The 13,189-nt window shown below is 39.4% G+C and overlaps 1 protein-coding gene across 1 annotated transcript in view; it reads right to left on the reverse strand.

The window, feature by feature from the left end:
- TSHZ2 (teashirt zinc finger homeobox 2) overlaps positions 1-13,189 on the reverse strand; it is a 263,418-nt gene that overhangs the window by 205,538 nt on the left and 44,691 nt on the right. The window lies entirely within an intron of this gene.

Below are 13,189 nucleotides of genomic sequence, written 5' to 3' on the forward strand. Positions count from 1 at the left end.
CGGACCAAAACATTCATTTCACTCCCTCCTGTATATTTTTTTGCATGGAGTTGTATTTTTATGTATCTAAGAAAGCAATGGGCATGAACCAAGACTTCAACAGATGTTGCATACTGTTCCTAAAACACAGACTGTAATGTTTTGTGTGTACTAAATAGGCACATGCATGCCTACATGCTCCAAAACTGCTCAGATCCTGGCCTGTTGGGCATGGCATTTAACTGCTACACCGTACAAGTCTGGCCTGTACAGGTGTGGGGACCAAATCTATACAATACAACAACTTCATTACCAATCTCATTAGTTTAGCAAAAATGTAGGAGAGAAGGTGAAAACTGCCACAGTACAAAATCGCAAAACTGTTGTCCTTTGTGTGAATATATGTTATAAAGCACAATTTTAGCAGGGCTAAGGCCTGACTTCTATTTGTGTGCATATAAATAATCTGTAACTTTGTAGATGTTAATCAACAGTGGATCGGGGTTTGTCTTTTTCTGTTTGTACAGCATCCAGTACAATGGGATCCAAAATGTCTTATTTCACTTTGGATGCTACACCAGTTAAATGCATCTTTTGAAAATTTATTTTCAAGTTTTTTAAATTTCCATTGGCAGTTACTAGCAGTGAAAAATATGCCTACAAAGGGGCGGCCAAAGTGTTGCACTGTAACTTCTCCGTGTGAATGCTGTGGGCACGGACTAAAAGGTTCCTAATTCACATTAATGTAGTCCCATTGGAACTTTTAGTTTGCACCTGCAAAGTCCACAAGGGGGAGTTACAGTGCAGCACTGTGGCGGGCACTGCTATTTGCACCCCTGTAGTCTGAACTGTGGGGCTATATAGACATAGCCTTAGAATGCTAAACCAATCATAAGCCATTATTTACTTTCAGAAAAGGAGATGTTTCACTATGACTGAAACACTTATTCATCTCTTCTGTCTGTGCTGGGTTAATGGACTGGGAATAGCATTGTTGGTTTGCTTGAAGATAGTTAGACATTGTCAGCTCTGTAGGTGAGCAGTAGATATTTACAAATATAGGCCTAGATGTTTCTTATCGTTAGATATGTGGGAAATGAGCACAACACAGCTCTGTGACATGCAAAATGTGCTGGTTTTAGTTTTAGTTAAACTCCAAACTCAGGCCTGGTTTGCTAAAAGATTTGCTAAGGCTCACACACATTTTGAATCAATGTAGGACCAGTTTAAGCAAATCTGCATGGGCCCAGTTTTGATTCAACCAAGGCAAATTTATGTTTTTATATCAAAACCATGTAAAATGTGCAGTATTGCATGGCCCTACTCCAAACGGAGTGCAACTCACTGAATTTTATCTGAATTTTGTCTGAATTTTCATTTGAGCTTTTGGATATTTTTTCTTTTCTTTACCTGTATGTTAAGTGGGATGCATGTCGAGGGAGACTGAGCAAAATTTTTGCATAAACTTCTGCAATGGAAAACTGCCAGTTTTCACATACTTCTAGTCATTATCTGAGGCTGTTGTAGTCATAAAATCCCTAAGTATTTTGTGGAGGATTATTTATACTGTATATCACAACTGTGAATGTAGCATCTTAAAAATACCAACTGAATATATTTCTCAAATGTTTACTAGTGATCACAATTGCTTTTGCTCAGGACTCTGTGTCTATAAAAAAGTATATAGACGATAAACCAAAAAAATAAAACAAAGATAATATTTAGGAGAAAAAAATCGGTAGTCGTAATTCTGAAATATTACAAACATATTACATCTAAATTATTTTGCAAGAAAATCAAACAATTTAAAATATGTTTTAGGTTTATTTGTGTCAATGCAAACAGCAAAAGATTCAGAAAATAACTAAATTTAGGAAACCTGTTGACTAAACAGACTCCTCACAGATTTACCTTTCTTGTGACAGGCTTTTCTCCATCAGAACATGGTAGAGAATTAAGCAACCCGTTCAATGAGTTTGCTACATTCATTAAAGCCCTATCCTAATCATCAAAATCAATATGCCCCAGTATCCTTCCAAAAATAGCTGGAACATCCATAAATAATAACATGCAATAAAATGAAATGAATAAAAGAGAAAACCACACCCTTTTCCTCTGTCTGCTCTCTGCTCCCAGTTGAGTAGACTAATATTCTTGACTCTGTATTAACACATAAATAGTCACCCACTCCTTAGTTCATTGCCAAGTTAGTAATGTGCTTTTCACAAGAGTCAGAGTGCTGCATATAATGTTAAGAAAGGATCCAAACCCAGATTTTGGACCTTAATATTTCCATTGACTTCAACAGGCTTTGGATCAGAACCATTATGAACCATGGATGGCTTAAATGTCCACACCATGCTGAGCAGTGAGGATTGAATTTGGGACTTTCAACATCATGCATATTGGTCTCTACCACCTGAGCTACAAGATCCACCTTGAGGTACGATCTTTAGGTCAACTGGAGTGACCTCTAGGCCCAGGATTTAATCTCTGTTTATATCCATGATGTCTATATGTATGTGGTCATGGTTTATTATGAAGTGCCCCACCCAGATGGGACATAAACCTTATAAGTTCAGGTACTCAGGAGGGAGTGTACCATAGCCTGGTTCAATGCATGTGAGAATGTCCCTTAAACGGCTGGCACCAGCAACTATAACATGCAGTATACCCACAGCTAAAGAAATTTGTCTTGAGCTGAACTCAAACGGTAGCAGATTTGTGCTTTTGATCCTGTAGTATCTGGGCACAATCTTTACTAACAACTAGTCTGCATGCAGTTTAAGGTCATTGTGAGCCACAACTCTGACTGAGGATACTTTATTCACGTTATTTCCCATGACAGTTTCACTTTCAGTTCATTTCAGTTCCCACTGACAGCACCACAATCTAGCTCCAAAGGACCCCCTAAACTGTAGGGATATTTGGTATCTTGAGTCCATCTTTGTAGCTCATTCCCATTTCTAGTTCACATCGCTTTTATATTCATTTGTTTTGTGTTTTCAGAACTTCCATTTGTTTCAAAACAACCATTGATGGGGAAAGATTTTCTTGGGGGAAAAAGCTCTGTACAAGTTTATTTGTAATTTAGACACCAACACATTAAAAAAAATAAGTGCCGCTGCTTAAAATGTGAAATTACAAATGAAGATCTCTTACAGCCCCTAAAGTTTACAAGACTCTTGGTATCATATAGTAGATACTCAGTGCAATCAGCATGTTCTACACAGGTAATTACTTTTACTACTAATGGTGCCTCCCACTCAGTGAGGAAGACAAGAGGTTCCAACACTACTAATCACAATGCTTCATTATTGCTCTACCCCTACTGGGTAAAACAATTCACAGGCTCTGTTCAGTGACTCTCACAAATGAGAAAATTTATTAACATGTGAGCAAAACTGCAGAAGAGGCACCACCCTGGATAATTTTAAAAAGGGGATGCAAAGTTTGAGCATTTGTAATTTGATTTTTCCCCAGATCAATAACAAAAAGAGCAAGATGGCAAAAAAATGTAATCCCCGGGGTGAAACGGTACCCTCAAAGTGATCTTTTTTGCTAATGTGCCTGATGTTTCCTTGAGACAGTATGCAGCACGTTAAAATAGTTGCACTTTATGTAATGTTTTATTTTTGTTATTTTATTATTTGTTTAGTGCCAACAATATGCTGCCAAGTGTTTAACAGCCTGATGAATCAAGGAGGGATGTGCTGGGAAAACAAGAAGCAGGGAATAAAAACTAACTTCTTGTGAGGCTTGCTGAGTTTAAGAGGGACTTGAATGAAGCGCAGGTGGCAGTTTGGCTAACTGATATGGTGGGGGTGTTCTACACATAGGATGGGATTTTCAGAACCGCTCAGTGTTAGCCTAATTCTACTCCCATTGTTTTCAGCAGGAGCAGAATTAGTCCAATGTGGAGTGCTTTAGAGGCAGGATATAACTTTGATCTATGCCATGTGACTCTGGCCGGGAAACAGAGATTAGCCTCTCACCAGAACTCCTACATACATCTTTGTTACAGCTGTGCTACAGGAATTGCCTGCACTGATTCCATATTGGCTGAAGTTACTTCTGTTGACCCTTCCTGTCCATGGACTTATTTTCTCTTTAACCACAGATCTGAACATCCTTAGAAATGTTGCCAGAGACAGATCTTCTGGCAGGAAAAGAATCCTGAGAACATGTTCCTAGGTCATGCCAGCAGAGGGATGGGAGCCCTCATTCTGCAGTGATGTTGTAGTCCTTTTACAACATTTACCATTATTTCCCAATATCCATCCACCATACAGCACCACTAATGCCAATTTTTCATCTGTTATCAAATCACCTTCTATCTTTACAGACACATATACTTTGTGCATGTTCCTATTTGCATGTGCACATGTGTATTTGCAAATACAAGTTAAGTAGCTCAAGCACTATTCTTGAATGCAGTTTTGCTGCATTCAAGAAGGCCTTGAATACAGCAAAACTGAAGTGATTCCGCTCTACATTTGCTAAATATAACTCCAATTTTGTGTCAGCAATTATTCACAGGTGAAAAACTGGAATTACAAGTGTTGGGGGACAGTTTTAGAAATCAGGCACATTTTGTCTGCTTTGGCACTTGTGCAATGCTTGCAGATCCTTTAATCAAAGCCATTGTCAGATGCAAAACTAGTGCGATGAATCTATGGAACAGCCAATTCACTCATTTGCTTCCCCTCCCGAGGGGTGACTCAAAAGGTCATAGGCCAGCTGCCAGGGAGCTCTTACTTGGACTGTAGCAACAGCAACAGCAAGCCTGGGACCCAGGTGAGGAAGCAGAGTCTTGAGTAGGAATTAGGCCATATTGACTGGAGGTCACAGTCATAGTAGTAAAAGCATCACACAGCTGTAGTAGCTTGTAAGCAGGTCTGAGGCTAACACTATGACTGGGTGACAGGAGGACAATGCAGAGGGGCCACCAATGAGACAACAGATGGTAGAACTCAACTCTGGCTAGAGAGATCTACAGGTCAGAACTTAATTGTTCTCTAATAAAGGATTCGATAGTACTAGAAGGGTCCTAAGGTGAGTAAGGAATTACTGCATTGATCTTCTTTTCTAACTGCCTAAGCCATCCTAGCTACAGTGTTCACACCCATTCCCTTCTGTCAGCCTTCCCACTCCTTTCAGTCAGTCATGAGAGAGCTTGCCTCTGAGTCTGTAGTACACCTGGTGTGCTACCAACTATCTGGAAGAGTTAGGTGTTCCACGTTGCTCCATAGGTATGGTCAATTACAGATGACAGTGATGGAAATTGGTATATTTAAGCGGCTCAGGGAACCTTGGTACATTTTAGGGGCCCATGAGCAAATTCAACTATCAGAAGCTAAGGATGCACAGGCCTTATGTGTGTGAGCTATTGAAGTGCCAGCAAAGTGCTTGGTGTGCAGAAATAAGCAACTCTGACAATTCAAGCATTTCCCTAAATCTTGAGGGGGAACAGAAAGATTCATTTGCATGGGGAGATGCCTAAGTATATAATAGTACAATAAGCAAAGAGAATCTGATCCTGTGATGTGCTGAACTCCAACTGTGAACAGGGCTACCAACACAATTGTTTTGTAAGACTCCCAATATTTGATTTTTTTTCTAAAAGCCCCAGCTCCAGGAGCCATGTGATTACATAGGAATCTTAGCTTTCCGTTTTGAGAAGCATAAGCCAATCTCATGATTTTGTGGTGCTTGACTCAAGATTTTGAATGTGTGGGATAGGCAATATTGGGTGTGAGGTCTCAGAAGTTTGGACCCTAAGCTATTACTAGTAAATACATTTCATACAGATCTTTACACAGCCCCATGCAGCATTAAAAACCAAGTTGGCACATTTTTATTGACTCAGCAAGGAGCAACCATCTAGCTTCTAGCCATTGGGATAGGAATGTAGCTGACTTACTAGCTCTCCCTTAAACAGTGATTTATATTAGTCATCTCAAACCTTTATTTTGACTTAGTAGATGTGTGTAGTTCTAATATGTTTATTCACTTTCATCACAGAACAGCAGAAAAAAATATGAATTGCAAAAACAGTAGCTGTACTGTAACAGATCATGATTAATAAGGGAAAATGGATGAAAGCATGCAGACTTGGTTCACTGTGTTTTCAGGACACTTCCTAAAAATCTCTTGCAATCAAGGGCAATAATACATTTCCTTATCATGGTAGGAATCACTCAAGTGATGATTTAAAAGGTTTGTCCCTCATAGGTCTGCCAAAAAGAGTGTGGTAGGATGCATACTTCCTAGAACCAGCTCCTAAAAAGAGGGAATGGAACGAGTCACTGTGTATCAATAATGAATGTAAATGCAGCAAATAAATCTAATATTTACCCTTAGAGTCATAAATAAATAAATAAATAAATAAAGGTGTTTAATTAATCAGATGAAGAAACAGTGTATTTTCCTTAAATATTTGCTGCATGTTAAACTGAAACAGATGGGTTGATAAGCTTTAGATCATGTTATGTATGTAATTCCAAACTTAAAATGAACGGGGGGAGATGAAAATTGCTGCTTTGAAATTCTTGGGGGGCAACTTAAAAATAAGACTCTTTTCTAATTAAGAAATCTCTAGTGGATTCACCTTTTGGGACACTACCAGCTCAGAAAAGGCACATTCTAATAACTGACTGCAAGCTCAGATGACTTGTGGTTCTACTCATGTGTAGAAGCTTAACGCAAACCAGGGAATTTTTAAGCACATGAATGTGGAGGGAAAAAATATTTAAAGGAGTCAAATCTGCACGTGCCTTTTAGTAAAATAAATGTATGCATTTGCTTTTTACTAATCAAATGGAAAATTATTTTGTTTTAATGGTTTTGAAACTTCCCCATCCCTTGAGCAAACAGTACCCTTTACTTTAAACACCTCAGAGTCTAGTAATTGTTCACAAATGTGTCAGGCTACCAGTAATTTAAGTCCTGTCAGGAATAAATCTCAGACACTCACTTCTTCCAGTCAGTGACTTGAAAAAAAAAAACACGCCCACATGTCAATTACCGGAAGCTCCAGCACCGTGTCTTTGTTCTGAATTTGTGTAAACAGAAAAAGCTTCTTCCTCAGTAACAACTGTTTTCTAAAACCTATATAAATGTTTATGTGAACTATCCTGCAACAGCATCTAACATAAGCAATAAAAGCAGGTGCACAAAAAAACAATCTGTGTTGTACTTGTTGGCAATAAATGTACAGTATATCAAAGCTATATATCCAGTTCTGAATTATTTTCTCAGAGGTCTGACCTCAAAACATTTAAATGTTAGACTGTAAATCAAAATGATATACTTCCACTATCCACAGATTATTCTCTTATTTCCATGTCCTGCTAAACATGTAGATCCAGAAATAATTACACATTAACATGTAACTAAACAAGCACATATAGGTATATACCAGAGAGATGGACGAGTAAGTCAAATGACTGAAATATATGACTGGACATTTTTTCACCTGTGTTATAGTTCTCTGCAAGCCACCAGGGAGTAACTACAACCCGATGGATGACTGCTGCAGCATAAAGAACAGAAAAAAAATCACTGGAAATGAGCTACAAGGAGAGTTTAAAAATATATATACAAAGGTGAAATCCTGAAGAGCTTACTCAGGCACAATTCTCATAGAAGTCAAAGAGAGTTTTTCCCTGAGTAATCAGAGATAGTTGTGGTGTCCTTACTCATGTTTACAACACAGGTTATTCTATCAAATTCAGTGGGTCAGATCTCCAGATGGTGTAAATGACTGTAGTTTCACCAATGTAACCACACCCATTTACACCAACTGAGGCCCAAAGGGATTACGTAAGGTATGTATACACTGGAAAAACCCAAAAAACCCCAAAAGAGACCCGTGACAGTGAGTGTCAGATCCCAGGTCAAATGACTCAGGCTCATGTTACAAGGCTCAAAGTAGCAGTGAAGACGTTTGGGCTCATGCTGGAGCTTGGTGAGAGGGGTTTCCAGCCAGAGCCCAAACATCTACACTGTTATTTTTAGCCCTGTAGCATGAGCCCAACTCAACTGACCCAGGCTCTGAGACTGAATACTGCAGGTCTTCTTTTTGCAGTGTAGACGTACCCTTAAAGAGCCAAGTGCTTCTCAGTGTGCATAAGAGGGTATCAGAATATGATCCTCAGTGAAATAAGGAAGGACTTTAACATCTGACCCAACATCAGGCTAAATGGCCAGGCCTTTCTAAACCCTGATAAAATCTCGCTGATAAAGCTAACCTGTGATTTGGATCCAGTCATGTGGTTCTCAGCTAAGAAGAGTTTCCACTTAATCCCATGAGAATTTTACTGGAATAAAGAATGTGGGATCCGGCCCTAGCTAGAATGACTCACTCTCAGTTGTGCTAGATTTCTTTACAGTAGGATCATGTTATGTTGCCAAATGAAAGGAATATGAAGTTCAACAGAAAGAAAAACACAAACAAACAGTGGGAGCAGATGAGGTGCTGCAGTTTAAGTGTTGTTTTTCAGTTCTTTCATGTATCATAACTGTATGCACATATGCCCTGGAACTACACTATAAGAACAGCACTTTGTGAGGAACCCACATCCAGAAACAAATAGCAATAAATGACATAAGTACAGCACACATGGTTTCAGAGAGAGATGTATAGAAAATTGGATACGGTATAAACATTATAATGCAGAAAAAAGTTTATTTTGAATGTCTGCACACACAAACGTGCACATGTGTATGAGATATTGATGAGATCGATATAATGATTCAAATTTAAATTATGTTATTAGAATATTGGGGGGAAGGTTTCCTCTAGGGATCAGATTTTCAAAAGTGTCAAAATGATTTAGGAGCACGTCCCATTGGTTCCCCCCCTTTTTTTTGCAATACATTATTGTGAAGTGAAGAAGGCATCACCATGGGCATCTTCGCCTTGATTTATCCCCCTTTTAAGACCCTATTCTACCACCCTGCCCTCAGTGGCACATTGCCAGGTGTGGGGGAAGTGAGTTACAGTAACTTTCTACCCTCAGCTCACCCCATGGGAGGAGCTGGGAATTGTGTGGCACGAAGGGGCTCTATTTGCAGCTGATAGCTTGATTAGGCCAGGGAGGTTAAGGATTGTTCAGGGCTATTTTACTGTCCTGGTCTGTTAGACATTCTGGTCCCCATTAGAGTTTCCAATTTAGAAGGAGGAAAGGTTAAGAAGTCACTTGACTGGCGGTGAGAGAGGTATGGCACGAGTATTGAGTTGCATGGTGGGAGACTGGGCACAGTGCGAATTAGATCTGGTCAGAATTTCCCCTCACCATCACCACAGGGAAAATTTCACCAAAAATGAAAATAATGCATGGAAAATTCCAAGTTTTTGGTGAAAAATTGGGGGAAAAAAAAGTCTGGCTGTAACCCAAAAACTTTTTAGCTGAAAACCAAAAATTTCTATTCAGAAACAGTGCCATTGGTGCTTCATGGAGTTTATAGTTTGGGTGCCTTGTGTCCAAGGCCGGCTTTAGCAATTTCGCCGCCCCAATCACGGCGGCACGCCGCGGGGGGGGGGGGGAGCGCTCTGTCGCTCACCGATCCCGCAGCTCCGGTGGACTTCCCGCAGGTGTTTCTGCAGACACGCCTGCGGCAGCTCCACTGGAGCTGCCGGACCAGTGAACCGTCTGCAGCCACGCCTGCGGCAGCTCCACCAGAGCCACATGCCGCGCTCTCAGCAACCGGCAGAGCGCCCCCTGCTGCGTGCCGCCTCAAGCATGCACTTGGCGCGCTGTGGCCTGGAGCCAGCCCTGCTTGTGTCCCCATTCTCCTCTGATTGGTCTCTAACTACAGCTCCCACGATGCACCATGATATGCCACAGTGCATCATGGGAGTCACATGGTCACAGTGCATCATGGGAGATAGGGTCCCTTAGAGAGCCTGGCCCATGAAGTGAATGGGGACATGAAACATCTAAACTACTACTCCCATGGGACACTACAGATGTACTTCCAAAAAAAATTGCTGCAGATCCCATCCATTCACCCAGGGGTTGATTCAGCGAGGTTTGCTACCCATTAGTAGAGGAGGATGCTGAGCATCTTGCAAGAGACACCAGCACCTCACAGGATTATGCTTTTGCTGTGGAGGTGATGACAGGATATGTAATCAATTATATGTGCAATCTATTTTAATTTATATTTATCAGACTTATTTTTAAAAATTTTGTAATCTACCAATCAAATTTGAACTGTATGAAATAAATTATAGCCTATAGTGTGGTTTCCAATTTAATTATCCTTAAGGAAAAATAATAAAGTAACTCATTAACTACAGTGAAAATCTTCTGGTCACATGGACTTCTAACATCCTTATTCCACAACACTTCAGGGGGAAACATTTCCATAACTCTCTCGTGGTTTAAAAGACATTGATCACATGCCTCTTGTCCCATGCACAAGATGATAAATAACACATAACCACAGTGCAACCCATTATGTATTCCAAGCAGGGTGAACTATGAGATAAGATATTTATCCTTCTCATGAGGATATCTGTTCATAGTTTGCATGGCATGGAAAGAACGTAGTGCACTGAATGACGACTGATGATGATTAATGTATTATTCTACAGAGTATTATGACTTCTTTTCATTTGTATTGCATTGTTAGGAGTAAAATGTGGTAAAATTGCTGTTTCAGTTTGGGTTGGAGGGGTTATGCCTGGAATTTGTTAAAAATAGCATTTGAAAAAGTATTTAAAATAAAATTAAAAACAAAACAGAAGAAACCACACGTTATAGTCTCTGCTGGTGTAAATGGGTACAGCTCACCAATTTCTACGAGCTAAAACTTGACCTCATATGTGGATAATCAATTATTTCATTACTTTTGTTTCACTTTTGCTTTTTATTTTAAGGCATCCAAAACTTGGCAAACTAAGTTCCTCCCTTTTATGAAGGTTCCAGACATTAGTGCTACCCAAAGCCAGTGTATTAGCCTTGAATGTTACAAAACCCTTAACAAATCCAAATACATAATTTCTAATATGTTTTTGGAGGGAAGTGGGTAATCACAGTTTCATAGATTAGAAAATCAATGAAATTATGGAAGTTACGTTATTCTCAAGTGAAGTTAAAGAATTTGGGGTCATTCTTATTCACTATGCACTACAGTGCTAGCATTCTTTCTGTCTTGCTGCCTCTCCCTTCCTACAACATGTGTGCAGAGATGAAGAATCCACACCCAGCAATAAGTTAAGAAACTCCAAATCTTACTCTAACTTTGCTCATGGGCAGCTGTTTTTTCTCCTCTAAAGCTGTTACTACATTTTTTATCATGAAAGCCTGCCCATGTTGTCAGCCCTCCCACCCCCGCCCCTTTTGGCATAAGTGCTCTAAAGTATAGAGAACAAAGAATATCACAGTTAATCCTCTCCAAAATTTTATCTGAAGACATTCAGATAAGCCATAATTTGTCTGAGCTTCGTTTGGAGCTAAGTGACTGAGATTCAGATACAGTAATTTGCTGTATTTCCATTTAAAAACAACTGATGCTTCCCACTTCTAATACACTGGAACATAAAATGCATGTCAGTTGCTTATATTTGGGGATTATAGGGTTATGAAATTGTTTGAGTCTGATTTTTAAGCCAGTTAGACATGCCATTGAATGCACAGTCACCACAATTCCACATGCAGATTGGGCAGCTCTATGTACAGATAATTAATGCTTCTTTTATGTTATTTTCTTATGAAAACTTATTTATTTAATTCATTCAATTAGTTTATTTATTCAAATAATTTCATTTGGACCTGCAGTCATAATAATTGTGCACACAAATTAGGAGCACAATTACACATACATTTTGTGCACCTAACCTGTTTAAAAATCAGGTCCATTGTATTTAGATTAGAAGCTACTATTCCTTTCTAGCTCTTTATTTTGCCATTTCCTGTGTATGTATACAGTAAACTAATAATACTCAGCACTTATAGAGATTTATTTTTTCACAGCAGTGCACAATTATTCATCAACATTTTCTGGAAACTGATCAGTTAGCTTTATTTATATATTCCACATTACAGAGGAGGGTGGAGAGGTTAAGGCGTGAATGCACAAAAGGAGTTATGCATTGTGACATTGAGCAACGCAATGCATAACTTTTAGGCACCTGAAAATCACTATGATTCACAAATCTGGAGGTAAGCACTGTGACAGGTTCGGTCACAAAGACACCCTTGGGATTGTCACCTGATGTGCTGAAATTATCTCTGAGCCCATTTTCCCTGCCAGCTTGGGACTTCCAGAACCCTGCCTTCTTGAGCCAGGCACGCTAGCCTGCTGCAACACAGACCCAGGGTCTGGGCCACACCCCCAAAGCTGTAGGCTTTAAGTGAAAACAACTCTGCAGGTTACCTGTCTCCAGCACCCAGACACCGAGCTCCCAATGGGATCCAAAGCCCAAATAAATCTGTTTTACTCTGTATAAAGCTTATACAGAGTAATTTCATAAATTATCCACCCTTTATAACACTGATAGAGATATATGCACGGGTATTTGCGCCACCTGGTATTAATCACTTACTCTGATTTGATTAATAAACAAAAGTGATTTTATTAAGTATAAAAAGTAGAATTTAAGTTGTTTCAAGTAATAACAGACAGAAAAAAAGTAAGTCACCAAGCAAAATAAAGCAAAACCACACAAGTCTAAGCCTAATACATTAAGAAACTGATTACGGGTAATACCAATAAACTTCTTTCACAGACTAGACTCCTTCCTTCCAATCCTTTCCCCCTTGTTAGTTCCAGCAGAATCTCAGGTGGAAAATGGGTTTTCTCATGACTGGCAACCCTCTTTGTCCTGCTCCACCCCCTTTTAGCTTTGGCACAAGTACAAGGACTAAGATGGATTCCAGTGTCATATGACATGGTCACTGTAAAACCCCTAGTCTTCATTCTTCCTGAGTTGGCCTACATGTACACAGGAAGGTTTTCAGGTAAATAAACAATTTACAACCAATTGTCCTAGTCAATGGGATCCATCAAGATTCTAAACCACCATTAATGGCCCACATTTTGCATAATTACAATAGGACCTCAGAGTTATACTTCATATTTCTAGTTTCAGATACAAGAATGATACATGCATACAAACAGGAGGATTCAGTAGGTTATAACCTTTGTTTTTGATACCTTACAAGAGACCTTTTGCATAAAGCATATTCCAGTTACATCA

This window comes from Gopherus evgoodei, chromosome 14, assembly GCF_007399415.2.
Source record: "Gopherus evgoodei ecotype Sinaloan lineage chromosome 14, rGopEvg1_v1.p, whole genome shotgun sequence".
NCBI lineage: Eukaryota > Metazoa > Chordata > Testudines > Testudinidae > Gopherus > Gopherus evgoodei.